The 25103-nt window shown below is 34.2% G+C and overlaps 1 protein-coding gene across 1 annotated transcript in view; it reads right to left on the reverse strand.

Moving 5' to 3' along the window:
• The window catches only part of CaMKII (Calcium/calmodulin-dependent protein kinase II), a 43295-nt gene extending 23860 nt beyond the window's left edge, over nucleotides 1-19435 (reverse strand). The window contains exon 1 of the mRNA XM_053746202.1: nucleotides 19317-19435. The gene's annotated coding sequence lies outside the window, so the exon portion shown is untranslated. The remainder of the gene's footprint in view (nucleotides 1-19316) is intronic.
• Between the last annotated feature and the right edge of the window lie 5668 nt (nucleotides 19436-25103).

Raw genomic sequence — 25103 nt, forward strand, 5'->3', positions numbered from 1 at the left:
TGCGGCGGCGTCGCGCCGGCTGGTACCATGTTTGCATTAAGCCATTTACCTTTATTAGTATTAATTTGCGAGAATAGGAGCTCGCTGCAGCCCGGCCCCTGTCTGTACTAAACTGGGTCAATGACAGACCCGCCGAGAATAGAACCCGCGCTTTAGGGGTGGACTGGGGATCCATTGTTACTGTCCATCGCTCGTGAAATCTTCGAATGAGACGTTGTTCCACAGATTAATGTGACGACTACCCTAAGTATGCATACTTAACTTTGCTTCCAAATTTATTTAGACTAAGAGTGACTTTGCTGAGTTCATAAACCGCTATTATTCTTGAATGAGTGAAAGGCTTTGTTATACTTAGCGGAGCGACGTTCCGCCTTCTCGACAGATTAGAGACGAGTTTTATTTAAGAACTCAGTTACCTCGCATGTTTCAAGACGAGTTGTGTGATCTCCGCCGTCCCTGTATGTTGACTCGCTGCCTTTTAGTGGGCGACGCCGGAAGGCGTACCTAAGTTCTAACGAATCTAGGTACGGCAGCTTTTGTGCTTCTATAACATAACACAGTATTCATATCTAGCTACTCTAGATAATGAAGGGGCTCGGAGGCTTCTAATTCGAACGGTATAATTAAAAATAAATTGTTATGTAAATGAGAAGCAACGTTTAGGTTTAGCGTTCCGTACCGAAACGAGAAAATCGGCACTGGTAAGTGTACCGACTTGTGAAGGTAGTACTTATCTATAAAGATAATGATGATATTTTAAACTTAGTTAGAACTTCGTTCTCCTTTACCAAAAAAAATAAATACAAGCAGTAGGTATAGTGGCATTGTATTCATGAGCGGATGAAATAAAAATACAATCCCCACTTGAATGAAAATACCCTCAATGCAAGAAAAAGGAAAATAGTCGAGGGGCAAATGCCATTTCATCTGATTATCTCCAATTTGCCGGGTATATATCCTTTTGTGGATGAAGGTAAACAAAATAAATAAAAACGTTTGATGAAAACAGAACACGGTGTTCGAATTTTATGAAATGTAGCGTACCAAACGACTTACTTTTCAATCAGTTTATTGCAGTATGTTCTCATAATGAAGGCAACAAAGTTAAATACAAATAAAACATACTTATTTGACGGTAAAAATGACTGTTGTAAAACTGTACAACGCTACGCCGCGCGTCCACTCTACAAGTCTACGAGTTCTCGTAGACAAAGTACTACGAATATGTCATCGTTCGTACTACCATGTCTAACATCGACACGGCGACATTTCCGTTTATGAAGTCACGTACGATTTACAACACATTTCGCTTGTGCTGCTCACATGAAGTAAGTTACATTATTATATTAAGTAAGTTACATTAAGCGCAAGCAGGATATATCAGTATATATCCTGCTTGCGCTTAATGTAACTTATATGGACGGAGGATATGGACGGAGTTGCAAGCAACAGCCAGTGCTGTTGCTTGCAACTCCAAGTAGCCTATGTCTAGTCTCGGGTACTATCTATTCCAAATTTAACCAAAATCGGTCCAGCAGCGGTTTAGTCGTGAAAGCCACAGTGTTTCGCAGTTATAGTATTAGGATGGAAGTATAGATTTTATTTAAATATGAAGAAATTAAGAGAGATTTTCAAGAATTAGTCTAAAATCATAGCTTATATTTTTGAATTTGTAAGTAGCTGTATGAATTTTAAGTTTTAAAAATTCAAAAGTAAGTATGTCTAAAACAGGCTTTATCTATACTAAAGGTCATACATGATTATATAAAATTAATTCTTTAGTTTAATATGTTATTAAACGAATTGTAGAAAATGCGAGAAGGGGTGAGGGTAGTGCAAGCGCTCGCCACCCAGTAGCCAAGGACACTCCAAGGATGTCTAACTTTAATCCACAGTCTTGCTATTGGCATTTCATTGTCGGGATTCAATAATATGATAAACAACAATAGTTTTTATTTTCTGTTCCAATCCAATATAACATATCATAATGATATCAGAATGATTAGAGTTTAAAATTGTCTCATAACTAATCAATGAAAAGTAAACAAATTATTGTCTGCAGGAAAAAAAATATCGATAATAGCGATAACAATCACATACATTCATAAAATATTTTTTTTAAACTAAAATGAAATCATAGCTCCAATATATCCTTGGCTCATTATATCAAAAGTTCTGTGTGATTTGTTATCAAAACTATTTCATTTGCTAATTCGGACACTACATCAAAATGGTTATCTGCTGATATAAATTTAACCATTGTGGTCAAACCGAAATGAACAACTCCAATTATTAAACTTTAACTAGCAAACTTGTGACCAGCGGAGTGTTCGTTTGATAATCCTTTATTTTGCATAACACTATTTTGTATGGGCACATCATGAGAAGAGAGGACAACTTTGTACGAAGGGTACTTGATTTTAAATTGAATGGAAAAGTAAGTAAGGAAAGGCCGAAGAAGAGTTAGATGCGTTATAGGCAGGCAGGATATGCCTATGAAATCAATGAAAGTTACTAATAGATTAATATCAGAGAGGAGTGGAGGAGACTTGACTTGCTTGACTCCACATAAAGTGGGACAGGGGATGATGATGATGCAGCAGATGATGACACTTTCGTTTTCTTCGTAAATATGTTTTTCCTAAAAACTCTACAATTGAGAAATCAAAAGAGAAGTATTTTTTCAAAAGTCTCCTAGTAAAAGTTATTGTACTTGGAGGTTTTCTGAAAGTGTTTGCTTTTGCCCCAAAACATATATTTTTTGTGTCAACATTGCCACACATGTAAGACAAACAAGTAAACAACATACTTATTTAAAAGTTGAAAATTGGTAACGTCGCGTCTCGGGACGAGTTCTATAAAACTTTTCGCTTTAAGACAACTCGGGTGCACCTTGCAGCTTTCTGATTTTTCGTCTCTTTCTTTTCAAGGATGTTAATTTCAAACACTGGTGTCAGATTTTATTCAAGATTGATGACATGATTTTTACGACTCCTTACCGCGTTTAGTGGCAAATAATCACATGCACATTAGTGAACTTATAAACTGTCAACCGGGATAGTTTTAGTCATGATGTTTTCCTTCATCGAAAGCAAGTGGTGGTCTATGAAAACTGTTATACATGAGTCTAATTGGGAACATGTGTAGGACTGAAACCTGGAACCTTTCGATCACAGGCGGACAGTCGGACCATTTGACTACCAGCGCTTCAATTCCGCTGATCCTTCGTTTCACATAATCACAAACAGATAACTTTGTTAGGTTTACTTTGGCTTTTTACGAATGGTATACATAAAACCATCCATAAAATAACAATTGAAATACGCCGCAACTTTTTTAGAACGCCAGCTAGAACTCATAGGTACATTATTTAATTTTTTTACGGGGCTTTGTTAGATGAGGGATCTGCTTATCTAATCAAGATACTCCGGTATCTTTATTAGATCATTCTTTAATATGTATAATAACACTACTTTGGGGCAAAAATTCTATATTTTGTTGTTGGTAATATTCTAGGACCTCATTATATAGGTAATCTTCAAAAAAACATCAAACGGGTGTTAAAAATACATTGCCCTGACATTGGCATATCGAACGCGTAAAAAGTTAAATATGTTCATTGTTCATGGAGCTTGTGATTTTATGGTAAATACATTTTTACGATTCGTTCGGCATATAATTTCGTATTTAATCATATAACATTTTGGATTCTCTAAAATCAGATTACATATCGGAAACAACTACTATAATGAAATTCGGGACGTCCGACAGTCACAATAAATTAGAATTTAACGAACTTGTTAAAATCGATTTAATGATTTAATTTAATCTAATTTTCTATAAGAGACTCTTATAATTGTCCATACAGACACATTATTAAAATAATGTATGTTATGTGTCACATTATTAAATATACTACTGTTTTCGAGGTCACGCCTGACACGAGGAGCAGATCCGCCATCAGCGTGGGATAATAACATTTGGCTTTATAAACGGGTTACCCAAACTGGGCTACCGCGCGCATAACAATATTATTCTCCTAATTCATTTACTGTTTTAGTATACTGATAAGATATAAGCCGAATCCCAGGTCTATAACTATCTTTTATTTATAGTCTGATTGAATTGGAAATGCCTGTCATTCTAATTTACTCTTTTAGTTAAAGTAATAGATAATGGAAGTGAATCAAGATTATCTCGATACTAGAAACACTGTTATTGTTACAATTTGTTTAATATCTAAATGTCAAGATGTATATAGAAAACGGTCGAAATTTTATGCATGTCTGTAAATAAGATGCGGGATTTGGAAATGTGCTTTGGGCAGACAATAAATTTAGGTACAATTCACATTGGAGACGGCCGAAATCAGACTCCCTTATGAAATTTGGACTGTAGATTGGTGTCTATTATTAGTTTCCCAAATAGAAGCGTATCTTGGTACCCTTTCCCAATCCAATGTGAACCCTTTGCAATTGCCCCAAGTTTTCCTTCCTCAAATCTGTCATTGACAGGATTGCTAAATTTACAAGTGATAGAAATATTATATCAGTCAGCTCTTACATATACTAATTTATATAATTCATTTTAATTCTAATTTTGTTTCGTTTGATCGTTGATGAAAGATTGATTTGTTATGATAATTTGTGTACGCTAATAAGATTTTTGCGTAGTATATACATTCAAAGTTGCAATCAACATTCTTGACATTCTCAGAATGTCTGATGCTCTCAGCAAACATACCTACCCATATCAATGTTTCTGATTCAAGTCATTAAATGAGAGCTTTTAGATATTTTATCTCACAATTATAAAAATATTACAAATGGAGACCGTCATTAAAGTCACTCGCAATTTGAATGTTTCGAATCCTTATCATTTTTATAGGGGGTATAAATGTGTCATGCTTATACTTAGTAGGTAAGTATCTGACGAACAAACAATACCATTCTTTATACTGTCACTACCGTTGCCCGCAGCTCCGCCCGCGGTAGCTTGTTTCACCATGTGTCATTAAATAGTTAATGACACGCGATGAAACATAAGCTACCGCGGTCAGAGCTGCTGCCTATTCATAATTTCATCAAAATCGATTGTCGGACCTTGGCACGCATATCATACTTGACAACAAGCCACCCTAATCAATTTTAAACTATTTATTCTAAACGTATTTGGAAATAATCAAATAATTTTATCGCGTGATACTGCAAGTAAAGATCCAAGAAGGTGGCCAGGTATGCGCGGTCGAAGTGTGAAAGTTAAACAACATTAAATATTTACGTATTTCCATCCGGGACTTCAGACGCTCACGCCCCATTTTCCTGTTTGATTTATGCTTCTTAGACGACTTACCTACTTATGTCACCTTGGGAAAATATAAAGTCGGCAAATATTATAGCGTATATAACCAGCTTGTTACTTTATTGACTTGGAAATGATTAGGCGTAGAGGAAATATTTTATGAGAAGACAGCGTAGCGAGGGAACATGTTTGGTATGGCGATCGATACTCATAGGATATAGATACAAATAAAATATCATGACCGAAGTACCTGTAAGGTATTGTAGAATTAGAGAAACAACGATTGATAAAACTTAGCAGCTGACATTAAGCTCGAAGTACAAACGAAGCACAAACCAGTACAACAAGAATGAAACCACAGATCGGAAGGCAGTATTTATACAATTTATTCAGGAAACAACATGTATTACAAAAACAAAATCTAATCATTAATATCTTTTTTATTGTAGTATTTTTTAAGCCATTTTCAATTATATACAAGGACTCGATTTCTCATTCTTATGTATCGCTATCTATACAGGGGCGCGGCGGCGGCGGCGCGCCGTAATAGGTACCTACCTGTATTTTACAGCGTTCTAGAAATGTCGGTCTACCTGAGCCAGACCACGTAACTTTTCCCACTATTTCTCAATTTACTACGTACCATTTATCTTAATTTTTCCTAGCCGATCCATCTTATTTCATTCTATAAGACTACTAAATGAGACATTGCGTCTTTCACGCTACATGAAAATTAATTTTCTACAACTTGAAAGGCCAGTAAAGCGAAATACTAAATTATAAATAAGTAGGTAAAGCCAAGCCACCACAGATGAAACATAAAATTTAAGCTCACTTCTATTTTTTCAGCACTGAAATAGTATCGTTACGTTTTATATTGAATTGTTTTATGTTTGTGACATTTGGATGATATAAAATAATATTTTATATAACATGATTTTTTTATGAGAACATCACTCCGTGGCTTGTTGGTATCTTTTGAATAAACCCACGCAATTTTATTTGGAGTTAAAAAATAAAAGTTTATGTGTATTTACTACTTTGTTATAAAAGTTATATAACCATGTTCTGAATGCTGATTGCGCGATTGTGAAACCAGCAGCTTGTTAATACTACGCATATAAATATGGCCGCTCCGTGTAATCAAGTTTGTTAGTTTGCTATTATGTAGGCAAATTACTTGTCGTTATGGGGATTCCTATATATGGCTATAAGAGTGGAGATAAGTAAATAATATCTAGATAGGTAAATATTTTCTTCTAAAATTTCATAGACAATTGTAGAAAAAACTGCATAGCTTGTGTTAAAAAAATATCAGTGGCCCTGTTGACAATGACGACACGACGAATTATGACCAAGTGAAATGTGGTCGCCAAAAATTAATCAATTTTTTATGGCTATCATAGACCACTAAATACTGTTGGACAGGCAAAGCAACTATCCATCCTGTGGGAATCGATGAATAAAGTATCAACTTTTAAAAAATAGGTCAAGTGTGACTTGCGTCGATCGATCATCACTCCTACACGTGTTCGCTAAACGATTCGGAGAAGATTTTTAGGTTTCTTTGATGTTAGCATAACAAGGCTTCCGTTTAATAATACTTATAAATAGAAAAACACGCGCTATGCAATTTTGTCTTTCTACTTAGAGCATGAGATAGATAGGTCAAAACAGATTCTAATTAAAGTATAAATTTTAACATAAAGTCAGCGAGGGACGCATGTCAATGAACGTAAAAGTCTCTTGTACGTAACATTATTTCAGAAATACAGATTGTTCAGTCTGTCTGTTGAGTGTTTGCCTTAAAAATAAGAAGTAAAAAAAAACATTTCAACGAGCAAGTACAATTACAAAGCTTATAAAATAATCACTATGTAAATAGCCAAAAAACCACCCAGATCATTGTCCGAATGCAAAACAAAATCAAATAACGTAAATGTATTAAGGAGCTTCGATTCGAAAATTTAATAGTTTTTCGTTTCATTCGTTCCATTTTACAAAATTCAAATAAAGCAATATTGTGCGAACGATGTGATTGAACGATATCAAATGAAAGCCAAAATATATTGTATTTCATTTTTAGTTTATCGGTTTGTTTGTCATGGAAGACTGTAGACTATCGTCGCGCTGAGTTGGCAAGCACTCCAAACTCTCTCGTCAAATTTCCAAAGACCGCGAAAGCCAGTGACTTTTTATTAAATGCTTATCCCGTTGCAAAGTCAGAAAGTAAATATCAATATTACTTTTGTATTGAAACAAGTCAAAAGTTCTTGAACTGTAGCACGTAACAAATCGCTATGGAAATTCAATGTTTGAATGAATTTCATAGTAGAATTTCGAAGAGAAATTAGAAATTTTCATAGTACATCCTCTTAGAACGGAATCCTTCAATAAACAAATTTATGTTTGCTATTGCAATAACATAACACATTTTCTACTAACAATTCAAAGTGAATTTACGAAACTGTTCTGCCTGACCACCATCCAAAAGATTACAAGTCTGGGTGTTGCGCCGTTTGTATCTTCACTTACCTAATGTGTTAGAACAACTTTGTTTGGAAGCAGTAAACCCGAGCGGCGCGGCGTAGGTACGTTTGTGGCGACTCAAAGGCAAACTTTCATACGCCCTTTACATAACTCGAGCACTTTCAGCAAGAATTAGATTTGTCTGACGTCACCGGCGGCGACGGTAAAACGTTTCAATTTTTTAAGAGGTTTTGGGTTTGAACTGAGAAGCTGTATTTTATTCATTCTATTTTTTTTAATCTGCCATCTTTCATACAAAAATATGTGTGATTTTTAAAAACTAATGTATAATAATTATGGATGTATATAATTTATGGTTTTATATTTTACTAAGTTAGAGAAATAAAACTACTAACAACAATTATAAATCTTGCCTTTTCTTGGTCAAAAGAACTTTCGGATTTTTTTTCTGAATCTGTCACCTTTCACACCAAAATAACTTGTGTTATTTTTAATTAATGTGGATCTGTACATTATAATAATTACCGATGTTACTTTCTCTCAGAGAAATAAAACTAACAACAAATTCGAATCTTACGTTTTGCGATTGTCCCCTTATATCCTGCCTGTTACTACACCTCGATCAAATTTAGTATTTTATCATGTTCTATTTCTATTCATTCTACTTAGATAGATACTAAACGGGTCAAGGTTTAATATGCGCAATGAACAGTATAATATGGAAGTGGCCTTCTAATCAAACTTCAGCCGTATCGTCGGGTTCACTCGGCACTCCCGATTTTATCACATATACTCGTACACAGATAAAATGCAGTTTAGACAGGTACCTGTTAGTCAATCTACTTAGTCAACTTAACTATATACATCTGTACTTAAAATAAATATCTAAGCATTGAATTTAAAACTGAATGATATTGCGTAGGTAGGTATTTATTTGTTATATTATACAGATACAGAATCATTGATTGCTGGTTATTTGGTGATATTACAATCGATATTTATGGTTCCTTATGTAATATGCAAAAGAAAGAAGAAGAAAAGATTTGGTTTTCGGAGAACTACCACAAACATATTTTAAAAGAAGATTCTTGACATTAATTTGCAATAAGTCCCAACATCACATCGATATTTGTTCATTAGGTGTCTAGGGAAATACACTTATTGGATGAATAGGATATTTTCCACGCTCATTCATAAAATCCAACGTCGGATCGTCGCCGATGCAAAAAAATAAATGCATAATGTAATTTATTGATGGATCGCTGAAAAGATGTCAAGAGTTAGATTGAAGGTGCGGTATTTCCTTTCGTAGTGCAAGAATGTAGTAACCATCCTTCAGGTGTGTGATATAGCAGACAAACTCTATACGAGCCGTCTTCGCTTGTATGGCCTATTTTGCGTAAACCAAAAAAATAACGTCTTGGCCATGCTGTTTCTACCTAGTTATAGCAGAGGGACTCAAGATGACTGACAACTAAGAATGCTGAAGACCGTACGAACTAAATGAGAATATATTAGTCAATCGGAATCTGGTTCTGGTGCTTTATGGCGATGAAAGAAATATAGGAAACACTCAGAAAGGGAGAGCTAAGTTTTTTATAGTTTTTGCTACTATCTAAGTAATCCTAAGAACCACATGGCGCGAGGAACATTCCAGTAGTTTCATGTTCATTTTGTACATTTTTATGGTCGCCCTGAGAGAATCTGAAACTTAGCCGCCTTGTGGGAATTGCGGTCGGGCCGTAGATAGTCTGTCGCAACCTTCTCGTCCTACGTTATTATATCCTAGACAGCTCTCATTTTATTACTTTTAACAAGCCAACTAATGGAGCAATACACACAAGATTCACTGTAAATATTACAGTTGTTATAATTACCTATTGACTGTTTTCTATTTTTACAATGTTTTGCTTAAATTATTATAATATGAGCAAACATGTAATTTTGATGACGTCATTAATGATAATATTATTATGAATTAAGTATATCTTTAAATAGATTAAAAAAAAATTAAAGTAAATATAAGTAAAGGTAATAGGATCAAAAACGAACGAACGAAAAAAGTATACGTTAATCGTGAGCATATAAAATCCAGGTAAGAAGTATTGCCCCAGTCGAGATTTGAATAACTTTTCCACGTTAAAAAATATACTTAGGTACGCAATTCCTTTCAGGATTGAAAGGATGGCGACGATTCAATTTATTTCCTCAAATTTATTAAGTACTTCTCTTTCAAATAAAAATAACAAATATTAAATTATTAAAGATTTTCAAGTTACCACCTAAATTAAAAGCCTAGTGAATAGAAACATTTTTAAATATATTTGGGTTCTGTAGTAATAACCATGGAATTAGTAGGTACTCCGTCTAATTCCATGTTCATAACATAAATTCTGAAAGTGGTGTGATCTTGACATTGGTCAATAAATATTATAGTTTAATAGTTTAAAATCTCTGTGGCAAATGACAAAACAAAATGGAAGAAACTTACATACTGTGCCGACCCCACATGAGTGGGATAAGGTCAAGAAGAAGAAGAAGAATCGTTTAAAATCTTTTTGATTTAAAAATAATCATCACATCGTAAAGAAAAACGACCTGTTCTTTGTTCTAATCTAAAACGTGTAAATTCTACATACTAGTATAGTAGGTATTGTTTTTGTTATGCCACTATATCGTAAGTGTACATTTACTTGATCCATCCACCATAAAAGCATCGATAGTTATCTGGATTATGTGTAAATAGAGAGAGATATGACTTTTTGGTATATCCTATTTTGTAGCTAGGTTTGTTATAACGTCTACTTAAACATATTACCATATCATAAATGTTTTTCAATTGTCATGATCTCACATACTTTCTCTATACTTTTCTTTACTCATTACTCTCTTATGCTTTCTGGTTATAGGTTCCTAGCACGTCTACTACGGTTACTTGCAATAGTTTCTACTACCTCTAAATACGAGATTTATTCTTTTCGCTGCTTTTGCATTACTGTGTTAGCTTTTTTAAATACCGGACTTGTCAAATAGTGACTTTGTTGCTCTGTCTATAAGTCTAACCTTCGTGACAAGACAATATTCTTATTTGGTTTTGGTTTGGTGGGTTTTTGTGCTCTAGAGCTGAAAATTTCAGTCGACCTGTTTAGCCGATTGTCGGAAACGATCCTAAATAAATAACGTTTCCACTGGTTTTGGACCTTCCTGTGCAATGGACCGGACAAAATACAGCCCTGAGGCTGTGAGGTGCCAACTTGATTTCCTATCTTGGCTTCAGGTCGACTAAAAACGGAAAATAACTCGTGAAAAGCAATGGAGAAAATCTCGCTTTAATATGACTCAAGTTCTGGAATTCAAAAAGAGCGCTCTAAAAGCAACTGAACGTTCGTACAATGAGCTCGTGGGAATGCTATTTGCACGTTTACCTAACCATATAGATTGAAATGGAGCATTTTTAGTCTCTTTGAATGTCAGTGGTAAGGCATGTTGAGTTGTTTGACTATTTTCTTTCTCCACCTTATTTTTCATTATTCCAGCGATTTTTAGGTCTAACTAACATGAAAACTGAGGTTGAAAAATATACATTCTGGGTCTTAGAACAGTATTTTGTCTTCTTACTTCTTCTTCTACTTAAGCAAAACTTTACATTATTGTGGATCTGGGTACGTAAAACTGTAGTGTTATGTTGTACATATTATTTATTCCCTCACCAGCCCAGAAGTTCCTACGGTGGTCAAGCATATGCGTGTAGGTAATTAATGAGAGTTTCGAAAACGGTTCCGACTTCCGATAACACAAACTATATATTTAAATATAACAAACACCGGAAACATTTCAACACGGACTTCTTCGCTAAAGCCAAAAAGCAGTTAAATAATATTTCCATTAAAAATAACGCATCTTCGCATTTATTTGCACTACAAATCTGTTTGCTTCCGTAGAATTGAACACGGAATTCGTTTAGCTATGTCAGTATTTAAATTACATCGTGTGAAATATGTGAGCTAGGATTCTTTGGATCGTTTTCTTTATATGTACTAGTGGGAAATTTACTGGGTCATGTGGTGTGGTGACCAGTCGGATGTGTAAGTCGATAAGGGGTGGTCGTACTTTACACGTAGGTACCGGCTATTATACAACTCTTATGTTTATTTTGTTTACATTGTGCCATTATTCGGGCTTACGTGCCGCTCGTTTGTCCCAAATCTCGACGAAAATAGCCTTTATATTCCATTTCATTTCTCTCATAAAATTTTCGATATGTATTCGTAAATTCTGTTCATATCTAGTGGAACATAAAGATATTTTGTATTGTAACATTTGCATTTTATGTAGGTACAGATATAAACGTAATATGACGAATATCACAATAAAATGGGAAATATTTGCATTCACAGATAACGTAATCATACATTCTAATAAAGAGGAATGCTACCTATAAACACTTTTAAAATTACTTATATAAGTAAATTTACTAACAAAAACAACACAAGGGCTTAATGCGAAATTTGCTCATTAAGTCGTTCATTTCTCATCAACCTTCGTGCAAATAAGTAATTTTTGAGAAACATAATTAAGAAATTAATTACATGTAGAAATAAGATTTTAACAATGAAGTTCTTTGAATGTTATATTTCTTTGCTTTGAACATTTTACTTCATAAAATAGTCTATGAGTTTTACTACAACACGATTTTTGACTAACCAGATTCAATCAGGTTGTTAGTTACAAATAGACAACGTTATGAATACCTGTCTATAATTCTCTACTCTCTCATCTACAAACTATACCTAATCTATTCGTATTTTTTATTGTCTATGAACGCGAATGGTGATCTCCTATTTGACTTTCAAACAACATTTATACAAAAACAAAGTCTAGATGCCTGAAAGCAATAACAACCAAACAACGAAAAAAACAACTATAATGTATTCATTTTTTTCTTTACACGTGTACTCTATCAACATCTTTACCTATCATATCTAGCCGTTGACAATGGAGACAAAGTTTTACACATTGAGTACTTGTTTACTTGATGTTCATGAATACATCGAGTTTGGCCGATGACTGACTGAGTTATTCCGTCGTTTGCTACTGCGTAATAAGTATTTGAAAACATATCTAGTAGTATTTCGAATAAAATATATTAGGACAAATCACACAGATTGAGCTAGCCCCAAAGTAAGTTCGAGACTTGTGTTATGGGATACTGACTCAACGATACTGTATTTATAACAAGTACATATATAGAATAACATCCAAGATCCGAGTCAATCAGAAAAAGGTCATTTTCCGTCATGACCCGACTGGGGATCGAACCCTGGACCTCTCGGTTTAGTGACAAGAACTTTACCACTGCGCCACCGAGGTCGTCAAAATGAATACATCAATGAATCATTTTGGGTAAATGACTATGAATATTTAAAAGTTTTCAGTTTAATAATCATAGAAATCGCTTGAATTTTTTATATTTACAAGACTGTCTATATAATTTATGAGTTATTAATGATCGATAATATTATGAATAAAAATTTTATACTACCTTTTCAGATCTGGACATCAACAAAATGATCAGTGTTCAATAAATTTAAATTTTTCTGTTCAATATCGCTTCATAAGAACCAACCTTACTGGTGGTTTATTACCGCTTCCGCAGATAAACATTGGAACAGTGAGGCTCCACCCTTCGTCCACCCCGTGTCAACAGATATCGTGCACATTGGTCACCTAAATCTATGCTCGGCAAACAACGGCTGCCTTCGTCAAATAGCTCTTATCGGTTGGGGATTAGCACAAAAACTTCCGAGGACGTTCCCCAAACCGGATATAAATATAGGAAAGTTGAATAGGTATATTGTATTTATATCACAGAAAAAAGAAAAAGGCGACGTAAGAATTTTAAAGTCAAAAGTATATTTTCAAGATTTCACGACATTCACTATTAACTAAAAAATATAACATGCAGTATCTAGATATTGCATGTTACTTCTAATATAGTAAATATTAATATCTATGAACTATCATTGTTTGCCCAAAATGCGACGCCATTTCAACCAATGCACTCTATAGTATAAACTGTAAAGGTTTTTGCCAAGTTAAGCCAATCTGTGGCTCCGAAATGCACAGAACTGAATTATATTTTGCAACTTGGCTCGCTGCAGTGTTGTCTTTATTATTCTTATTGGGTCGACCTCGCTTCATTGGACCAATAAATGCTTATTTATGTAAGTACCTAAAGCACTATAGATAATTATTATGTTTGCGCCAAGCGATTTGTCCTTTGAGTTAGTTATAGGTATGAGATATTGGAGCATTTGTTAGATTATTAGATTAGATTAGATCCAGCATAACGTTGAGTATGAACTTTATGCTGGATTTAATCTAAGCTAAGTATTTATACCGTTATACACACAATGAGTATAACTATTATAGTAAATTCAACAACAAAAGATCATCCTATCCATGTCTATAAATACTATTTGACAGAGAATAAAACGGATATAGTTACCTAGGAATTCTCGCCGTCAACTACATCGTTAACGTTTGCTGTGACGATTGTAGTCGTTACAGTATCGAATTAAATTTACAATTCAAATTACGTAAAATATGAAAGCGCCAGGTGGAAAATACGGCATCGTATAGAATCGGCAATTCTAATGGAATGCCTCTGCAATTTCTGATGAAACGGACCCAGTCTTTCCGGACATAAAATGATACGTGAGCAAATATTTTCTCTTTCTGATTTCGTAGTTCACTTCATAGTCTAAACGAATTATCGGACGTGCGTCCGTGGAAGTCCCTTCTCATCGAACCGACAACAAATTCAGCTGTAGTACCTATATAGGTATATGTGTTTTTATTCCAATATTCATCGATTTCTATGTTGATGAATTTAACTTTTCATGTATTATAATTAGCTCGTAGATTTTTTCGTCTGTCAATATATGACAAAATCAAAATCAAATCATTTATTCAGAAATTAGTCCTTCACAGCCAGTAATGTATATAACATGTGATAGTGATCGTTATAGTTTATATGTATGACAGAATCTTATATTTTGTGAATTTCATATTATGTGAATCTCATATAAAGTATGGATGGAATAAGAAAATAAAACTTGTACTTATTACTATGATAGGTAACATAAAAAATTGTAAGTTAGAAAAAAAAATCAGATTAAGTACCTACAATTTAAAAGTTTCAAATAAAGACATAAAAAATTGTTTTGACTACATGAAAAGATTTGAAAGTATTTTCATGTGTTATTAGTAGTAATCTACATAGTACGTACCTAATAAAAAAGCTAGGTACTGGCTACTAATTTAAATATTTTTTACGCCGTTTTCGAAGCTATTTTATTAAAATTGCTTGCAAGACCAGGAAGCCGTTCCCGTCTTGCATAGAATAGTCTATAGTCATTACTAGTACATAGACGACAACCTATTTCCAAGAAAGGAAACCTGGACGCTGGTCGACAGTTCCGAGTATTCAGTCCATTGAATTGTCTATCTTGGAAGATAGCTTTATTAAGTATTTAATGAAACAATCAATCTTTAGGTCATACAAATAATTTTAGTAATTTATTTAATAGAAAAAAGAAATTACTCTTTCTCAAGAGTAGTGTCTTTTTTATTTTATCGTTCTAAAACTTATACAATAAAGATAGCTAAAACACGCAGATGTGAATAGCTTCTTAGTTTTACTGAAAGTCACTGGAGTAGGCAGTCTGCGGAGGAGGCGACATCATTGCGAGCACCTAAGCTGCCTTTGTACAACTCAGTCCCGGAAGTGCGCCATATAATAAAGGATATTTACGGAGGGCTTCATTGTTCCCGCTCTTTGTCCTTACTTCACGTCTATTTATCCATCGACATTTTGTGGAGCTTTGATAATGGAGCTTTAAGCTTCAACAAACAATATATGATGGTCTCAGGTGACAGATTTTATCAAAGACTAAAAACTCATTTAAGTAATAATTCATTTTAGAAAACCTGATTATATATAGTGAATTAGTGAATACCCTTACGTTTGGGTTTATCAAAAGATAGTTCGCGAAAAACTTATTAATTACGCGCGTTAGTTAGCTCTTATAAGTAAACATCAAAATACGTATTTATTTATGTACAAAAAAAGTAGGTATATTACAAACATGTTGTTAGAAACAAACGATAATCAGATTATAAACAGAAAGATCAAATTTACTCTTCTCAAATTAGATACGAAAACATTGTCTTAAAACAAATGTTTCTCAAATATACATATATTTGATTACTGACACTATATATACTGATTATATAACAGGTCAAAATATAGAAGGACATTGAGTTTATGGTAAACTATCGTAAGATAATATACGAAACGACTAATATGATATGTAAGGAATATTAGCTTGTCTAGAGTCGAGACTAGTGTGTCGGCTAGAGTGTAGTTCCCATAAATTGATTTGTTGTCGTAATTTATATTTTAAATCCCATTTAACAATCATATTCTGTAAGTAAGTAAAGTAACAATTCACGAAAATTACATTAGAAATAGCGTAGGATGATGAACCTAAAATAGAACGAATTTTAAACTCTTTAATTGTTCGGCGAAATGCGTAGGCGGCCAAATGATTGCCATCGATCTGAAACTGTTTCCATTGGGAGAAACTCTTTGTTTGTGTGTACGCTGCAGAAAATTTTGATAAGTCAAGTAGACGTTAAGTACTACCTTTCTTTTTGAGATCCATATTAAATAAGACTTATTAGAATACGTGGATTCATTAACAACTTCGAGTCATATTTAAGGTAAAAATAATAAAAATAATTAATATTTATTTAAGGACATATTTCGATAGGTACCGCACGCATCATGTTATTTAGTTATTCCTCTGTCATCACGGTTTAGAGCATGTCACTATTCATAGGCGACAAAAGATTTGCCTTAAAAGAATGGCCTATTTGTTCTACTCCTGTTACTATTTGGGTCAATTTATTAATATACGTAAGTACCGACTCGGCGTTTTTATTGTTGGTTAATTTAATTTTCAACGCTTTCTTCGCTGTTTTTAAAAATCCATAGCCTTTATAATGGCTTGGCGACATGAATTTTAAATGTCCAATTAGTCCTCGTCAGAAATATCATTTGTGTTCTAATACTATATTTTTACTTATTGCATACTATGCTGCTGTTTCATCTACGTAAGTTGATAATATACATTTTACTATTATTTGTCAAAGAATTAATTAAAATGTATATTCCATAACAAATGCGTGAATAGATGTTATGCTGATACCAGTTACTTACCTCCTTACAAACAAAAATTAATATTTCTATCGCGTGACTGGTAACGAAATTATTTTTTATTGTCAAATTCGACAAACGGCTACATAGGGAATTGATTGTCATAATAATTACCTACACAAAGTAATATCATAATTCGTTCTATTAAATTAATTTGATAAAAAAACGATTACTTGTAATACCAAACATTAATTGATAATTGTATGTAACACATGGTCTCCTCGCAATTTTTTGCTTAATCTACCCAGAAAAAAAGACGTGACTAATCTCGTAAGTAGTAATGTCATAAATGACAAAATTAAGTTTGACTATTATTATTTATTGGATAAAATTTCTTACAATAAATATCTCACGAAACTCACTTGTCATAATGGTGAATTTCTTTATAAATTAAATGGCGGTGAATAGAAAGTGACACTTTAGAATTTCTATTCATAACGGTGGATTCAGCCCGAGACGAGATCTGTAGCGTCGGATGACAAAGCTGGCGCCAAAGCGGCGTTCCACAATCACCGCAACTTGTAATAATACTATAAAAATATTCTTAAAAATAAATCAGACCATTGAATACTATGTTTGGAACCATCTTTAAAAACTTGTACCGAACTAAGGAACAAAAAACGTAAAGCGAAGTCAGATGTCTGCTCGGCACTTATTCCCTTCAAATAAAGCTTATTTATATATTCATTGTACAGATGATTAAAAATAAAATAATGTTTGAAGTGCAGGTTTCAGTCATAGCATCTATGCTATGGGATACTCGTATACCTTTTTTTTTGTTTACCCAGGGGAATGCTTGTTACGCACTGAGTGTGTGACTCCTGGGCCGCTAGTTGGCCCAGCCTACCCACTAAACCCCTGGGGCGTTTCCACGCTGCCGTTATGGGGGACGTCACGGGGTCGCTAGGCATTTCACCGCGATGCCCCCCCGGCCGGCCTTTCGGCCCCGACCTGGGCGAGCAGCAAGCACAAGTGCTAACCACCCGCCCCTTACGCCACGCGAGCGTGGCGCGGACCATCAAGCCGCTCCGCGCACCAGTCAGAAAACTGACGGGGGGAGCCGCGCATCATCGACGGTCACAACACACACAGGACACACACAAAATCTTGGGTGCCATAGGGCACCCAAGTCTGCCCCTGTACGGGCGCAAGAGGTGATAGGCAGGTGACACCCACACATTGCACCCGATACAGAAGCAGCCACCCTTCGGCCGCAGAGGACAGGGGATCGTCGAGAAACATACCGTGGGGGATACTCGTATACCTAACCTAACTCATAGTAATTGTGCATAGTAAGAAAGAATTGCATGCATTATCTTTATCTAATGGAATAGGTATATTTGATTGAGTCAATAAATACTATTTGAATATTATAACACTAGGTACTACTTTCTGAAATATCTCAAATAAAACAAATTACCCATATGTTTTAACTCGACATAAATCCGCGGCCATTGTAGACAGCATTCTATTCACCGTAGTGGCGGACTAGAACGTCCCTACAACTGGGACCTTTGTTAAAGGAAGTATCCCCTTACAGCGTTGTCCGAAGCCGAGCAGCTGGAGACAGGATGCACTGGCTAATTGTCCAGGTTTCCTGGCGCGGAACCCCTCAGGCTTTAAATAATTATCCCTGGACCAGCAGCATCAGTTCTCTAAAGACTTTGACGTACTGTTGAACTCATCAGTTATTCGAATCCGCGAGTGATTTTGTGCTATTACTTTGTTTTAATCTGTCGCTAATTTGAATATTCATTATAGTTATAACCGACTGGTGTATAAAATAAGTTGTATCAATATTTTTTCTAGTTATTGTCAATTCAAGGGACAAATGATATTTTTCTAACGCAAGTTTAAGGGTGAGTTGCACCGTCAAATTTGACGCTGATTTCAACAGGCGCGCCGCTGACATATAGACAAAATGGCTTACTTTACGTTTTTCTGCGTACGTTAAAGTTAACGTCAAAATTGACGGTGTAACTCATCCTAAGATAAATTTCTTTTATATTTGGATACGCAAAAAAAGGATAATGTATTCGTCCCTTCGAAGTCTCTACGTAAACACGCGAGTATTACTTACAGCTTAGACTAAATCTCCATAAATAACCTATTTGTAGGCCGCGAATTGTTTTGTAAGCTCTTATCTACTAGTACACAAAATACGCCACTAAAATAATAAAACAGGGTTTTATCTATTTACGTTAGTAAATAAAAGCACGGAGAAAACTGTGTACCTACTTACCAAGTTAAATTTTAAAACTGAAGGAGCAGGATCGCTGATATTACAGAGTCACAATTAGAAAATTTTCTTCGTTGTAGTTATGCCGACTTGTTCACACAGCGAGCCGTAATGTCATTGTTGATTGCCGGCTCACTGCCGCCGCTGTTTATCTTTGACACGGCATCAAGGCCATGCAGACAAATATGAAATTCACACGAGATGTCGAAACAATCAATTTCCATGGTAAACTACACACGATATTCATGAATATTCGTGCATTAATTTCGATACAGTGTTATTTCAAAATGAGTAATCTATTTCCATTTTTTTCAAAGTTATCTTTATAGAAGTGTTTTGGTTTTGTTTCTTTTGAAGCAATGATGGACTAAATACTTAAGTAACAAAATACTTTTTAATAACGTGGCCCTTCTCAGCATCATATTTTTCTACATAACGAATAATTATGTTTCAAGAAACTTGTATTTGTTAAAGGAGTATTTTCCATTAGTACTCGATATTATCTTCAGCCACCTTTTTACCTCCTTGGACGAATGTGGTTCTCCAATTCCTTAAATTGTATATAAGCTCTTCTTGGGTTCTTCGTTTCTAGCTTATGTTTTTTGTTCTAAGGCTGTATGTGTTCTGTATCTGTTTTGTGTCCTAAGGCCTCCCTTTTCTGCTTTCAAAACTCTCGATCCAATGCGGTTTCCTGCCATTCTGCCATCGTTATCATTACTTATACCTGAAAAAATTGAATGCAAACACTGAACTTACTTCTTGCTGACGGCTTACCTCTAAGCTTAAATATACAAAGTTTGCTAACAAATTTAAATTCCTTGGTAGAAGGACTCGATCTCCGATCAGGCCGAGAGTTCAAATTAACATAATATTGGTTTTATGTTTGAGCCAAGCAATGAATATAAAGTTGTGAGATTATATTGTTAACATTTTATCCAATTATTCCTTTTAAAAATCTCACTCGTCGTTTGACATATTATGAAATTATCAAATTCAAATCGTTATGAATTACTGATCATAGGTAATCCCAACTAATACTATAAATGTGATAGTAAGTGTGTTTGTTTATTGGTTACCTCTTAACGCTTGTCTACTCAATCAACTATGGAGTTTTATTAAAAATACCCCCAATAAATGTCGAATATTTGAGTCAAATAATCCTGTGAGCACTCCTTTGAATACGCAAAAAGGAACATAAGCACGCATACCAACCAGTCGTTTTCTAGTCTGGATTCGTATCACGTTTAGGTAAACATGAGTATCATCTAGAACTGTGATAACTAAAATTTGGGTTCAATTTATGTAAATTGTATTTATCCGTAGCAGAATATATGCAGAATGGAATAAAACGTGTTGTGGCTTCTTGATGACAAATCATGTATCGTTTCCTAGGTATTCAGTGTTCATCGTTTAATTAAATCCTCCTAGTTTCTAGGTTTTCTTTCAGTCATTTCTTATGTAGGCACTTGCTGATTCTTCTTTATTTTTGTTACGAACAGGATATACTTATGTATTCGAATCACTGTATTATAGAAAATGTTAAAAAATCTCATTCGCGTTGTTTGATAATGAGATAAATATACATAATATTTATATAAATAAATCATTCATAAAATTTAGTCTAATAAATCATAACAAATATTAGACAGTGATTATTCTCTAGTAAGATTAGATGTGAAACACACTGTTACTTTCTAACGTTCATAAATAATCAATTTGTTCTTATGTACATTAGCCCTGCCCAAGCCTGCGTTAAAAATTCACGAGCGGGATGAACAGATTAAGTGACTTTGATATGGTACATATATATTAATTATATTCATGAAACCTTTTGAAAGCATTTTAGGTAAAGGATATTTTACTCAAAAGTTAATTCAAACTCTTTTAGTTACCGATCGTTTACGGACTTCTATTTCACTACTTGTTTTAGAATAGTACCTACTTACTTTCATGACAAATATTTCAATAGCCTGGCTTGTTTATTCGAAAACGGTTATTATAATGAGTTCTAATAATCATTAGACATCTAAAATACACAGCGATGCCAAAGCTTATGTATTATGAATCTAAATGATCCTGGTGGATTTCACCTAACAGCTAATTTTTGTATCAAGATCCCTTGATACAAAAATTAGCTGTTAGGTGAAATCCGTCCACTAAAATCCATCTTTAAGATCCATCGATGGATTTAAGATCCATGATTCAGAATTTTTTAGAACTAGTGTCTAAAGATAAAGAAAAACATCTTGATCAAAAAGGTCATCTTGTGGTATTTGAAAAACATAGCTCCATCTATATGTTTATGCTTTTAGTAATTGGAACTTCGGACGCTATCAATAATGCGGTCTTATCTATCATTATTACGCTGAAGCCTATATGTAAACTGTCTCATAACCGAATTAGGTTACATGGAGCAATTATTTTCGTATTTAGTTAGTAATGCCGAGCGCCGTGAGGGCGGGGGTGGAATGGGACGGATCGATATACTGGACAGGTACACAAATCATTGAGTTTACGTAGGGATAACTCATTTTTCTCAAGGATTCGTTCCTTAGGGAGTACTGAGTACTGAACACAGGTAAGTTAGCTCATTGTCAGTTTTATTTATTTTTTTATTGCAGTCTGTTGCTTGACATTATGTTGCTGCAATTTTTACAAAAAGTGATTGAAAGTGGTTCGCGTCCAACATTTTTTTGCGAATTTGACAATGTCTTCAGGCCAGTGCAATTGAATATTCTTTGTTGTTCTTATCAGTGCGAGATCGCTATTCCTCTTTCTTATTTAAATAATAATATTAGGAATACATTACCCAGATCTGTAGGTACGTAGATAAATAAAAAATAACTAACAACAGTAGTTAAACCTGGTTCTAGATTTAAACTACTTGGTTCGGCTTTTGACTTTTGTTCGCCAATATATGAGGCCAGTAACACAGAGTTATCGCAGTGGCCAGTTGCCTACCGACAATATCGATTAAGTTTTTCACTGCGTTGACAAAAGATACTATTTGTTGAGTTGGTATCAGTTCTGTAATTTTGTGAATTTGTACCAGGTAGGTTAGACGTAAATAATGGAAGTGTTCAGCGTGGCTGGGAGGCTCGTCAAATGTCAATAGCAATCAGATACCGGCCGGTATCCACCACGTGCCTATTGGATCGACAATATTGTCTGTTTCGGATCTTTTACCTATTATTGTGGTAGATACCGAAGTGTCGAATTAATGGCCGTGACCATGACTTTATTATGTTGTACATATTATTACATACTTTATTCGCTCCATTTTCTTTGTACACATCATAAAAGTAGGACTTTTATCTTCTAAAATAGTTTATTTCTATAGGTACAGAAGGAAAAATTCATTCCTAAGAATACAGGCATAACTACTTTTATTATTATTATTTGTATAACTTGTGTCATATGGGCTTAGCTTTGTGAAAATTCTACTTAGCTAAGTACGACAAAAAAGGAAATCAGAATAAGTCATCTAGGTATCTACTACACAAAAAACAACCCATTAATGTTGATTTTGTGGGATTAAATTAGACCGGGCTTGAATACTTGCAATATTGATGTACCTACAGGCGTAAATAGCAGGTCAAAAGCAGAACGAAAATTGTCAAGCCTTTGACGGAGGAAGCGGCAATTGGAATATAAAAAGTTTCCTAACCGGCATTGACGTCGCCAATCATAGTTACAGTCCTTTTATGTCGCGCTCCCTAACTCAACTTGAATAAAAACGTCTTTTTATGAACACAAAATCACGGTGGATGATTCCGAGACCCAACTAATATCTGTAACGATACTAATGCAAAAGGATTTTATCCTCAACCGCAAAACGGTCTTTGATGATTTTATTATAAAGTAGGAAATACTTTTTTGAAATGGTTTATGTACTTTTTTGGTAATAGGATTAGGTAAGTAAGTACCTTTTGTTACACAGGCTATAGGCTGGAATCCAACATTTATTTGTGATTGAATATCTTCTTCTTTTTTTATGTTACGGCTCCATCATTCGAAACGATGATTTTACTAAAGTCAAGGTTGAAAAGGAAATAATTGAAAGCTGATATATTATAGCTATTGATATGTTGATCAATTGTTGACACACTTTCAAAGTTTAAAAATAGACAATGGATAGAAATAGCGCAGAACACGGCTCGTTTATAGTCTAGCCTATTTATCAATCTAAATGCCGTGTACATCTACATAGTAATTTCATTTCTTCGTTACCGTCCAGTATGCAAATTAGAGTTTAGCTTCAGTAGGGAAACTAAAATTTATGTTATACGCATTTATTGTGGAATTTATTATTGTTCTGGGTTCATGTTCTAATGATTTTTTTTAAATCATGAATTTATTTATACTGTTTGTTTTAATCCGCTGTATTTTAAGCGTCAGCATTAATAAGCATGATGTAGCTTTATTTACATTTGTTGTTATTCATAAATAGTTATGTGACGTGTTACGTTCTGTCTGGAAGCAAAGGAAAAACATAGAATGTGCCACGGGTTTATCTTCCCGCGCAAATTGTAAAAATAGAGATTTTTTCTCATAGGCTAGCAACCTGTCACTATTTCAGGATCTTAATTCCACCAATTAAGTAGCCCGCTTCCTAGCTAAACATGGCCTTAAAAACGATAAACTAAGTTAAGCTAAACGAGTCTCGCGACTTCTGGCTCTGTCTCCCCGTACGGGATAAAAACGTGATCTGTTTTTACGCTAAACTTATGCCACGTTTTTTCGTATTTTTTCTAGGATCAGCAAGTTCACAGATTATATAAAGCTAGTAAGGCAAGGTATATATTTACATCATTGATTAAAGGTACCTACACAATTCAATCTCGTGAAGAAATCATCTCCCGCACTGTCGACTACGGTGAAGACATTGGATGGCGTATGATCCATAATTTGACAACTGACTTCGAGTGTGTGGATAGAGTGATACCTTCTCTAGCACCATTCGAATTCAGTGCTCGAATTTGGATTATCATCGTTATGGTGCTTATATACTTACATATATTTTCTATTTTTTGTGTGATAATCCCATGAATATTTCCAAAGAGTACACGGGTTGTTGCTGTCTGTATGTATGTAGGACTATATTTAGAATAATTATTAATTTGTTTGAATTATTATTGTGTTGTTATATTTAGAATAATTATTAATTAGCTAGGAACAGAAATGGTTTCGCAGTGAGTGCAACTGGATATGGGAGGAAACCATTTCTATACCTGGTGTATTGGGAATTTAAGTAATGTAATGGAATTTTACCCACCTCCGGCTAATAATGCTTTATTTTTATTTTCCTATTTCTTATTTTCTCTAGCTCACTGTTTGTGTTCGATAGCTTATTATAATTATTTTATTACTCGTAAATATGTCAAATATAAGTAGAAAAATTGTATGTAAGTAATGTTAGAAAATACTGTTTCCTTAATGTCTATCAATATGTTAAATAAATTGTCTATTACAGCTCCTCGAATTCTTGCTTTAAAATAATTAACCCAGGAAGTTTGTATCAATAAAACATATTTATGGTGTGTTTTTTTTTTATTTTCAGCGACATCTTATCTTTAACATTTGAGTGCATAAATAGGAAATCATTATGTACATACACTTAGAAACCACAATATATACTAATATCATTTACATGACGTTGACAGCCTGCTGTCTTCCCTCATATATTATCTATATATTTATAGAGTAATATTAAACTTTATGTGAGTAGTATAATATTTAACTAGAAAAGTTCAGTATCTAGCAATTCTTGTTTGCTTAACACACAATCTA

Source organism: Plodia interpunctella, chromosome 6 (genome assembly GCF_027563975.2).
Source record: "Plodia interpunctella isolate USDA-ARS_2022_Savannah chromosome 6, ilPloInte3.2, whole genome shotgun sequence".
NCBI lineage: Eukaryota > Metazoa > Arthropoda > Insecta > Lepidoptera > Pyralidae > Plodia > Plodia interpunctella.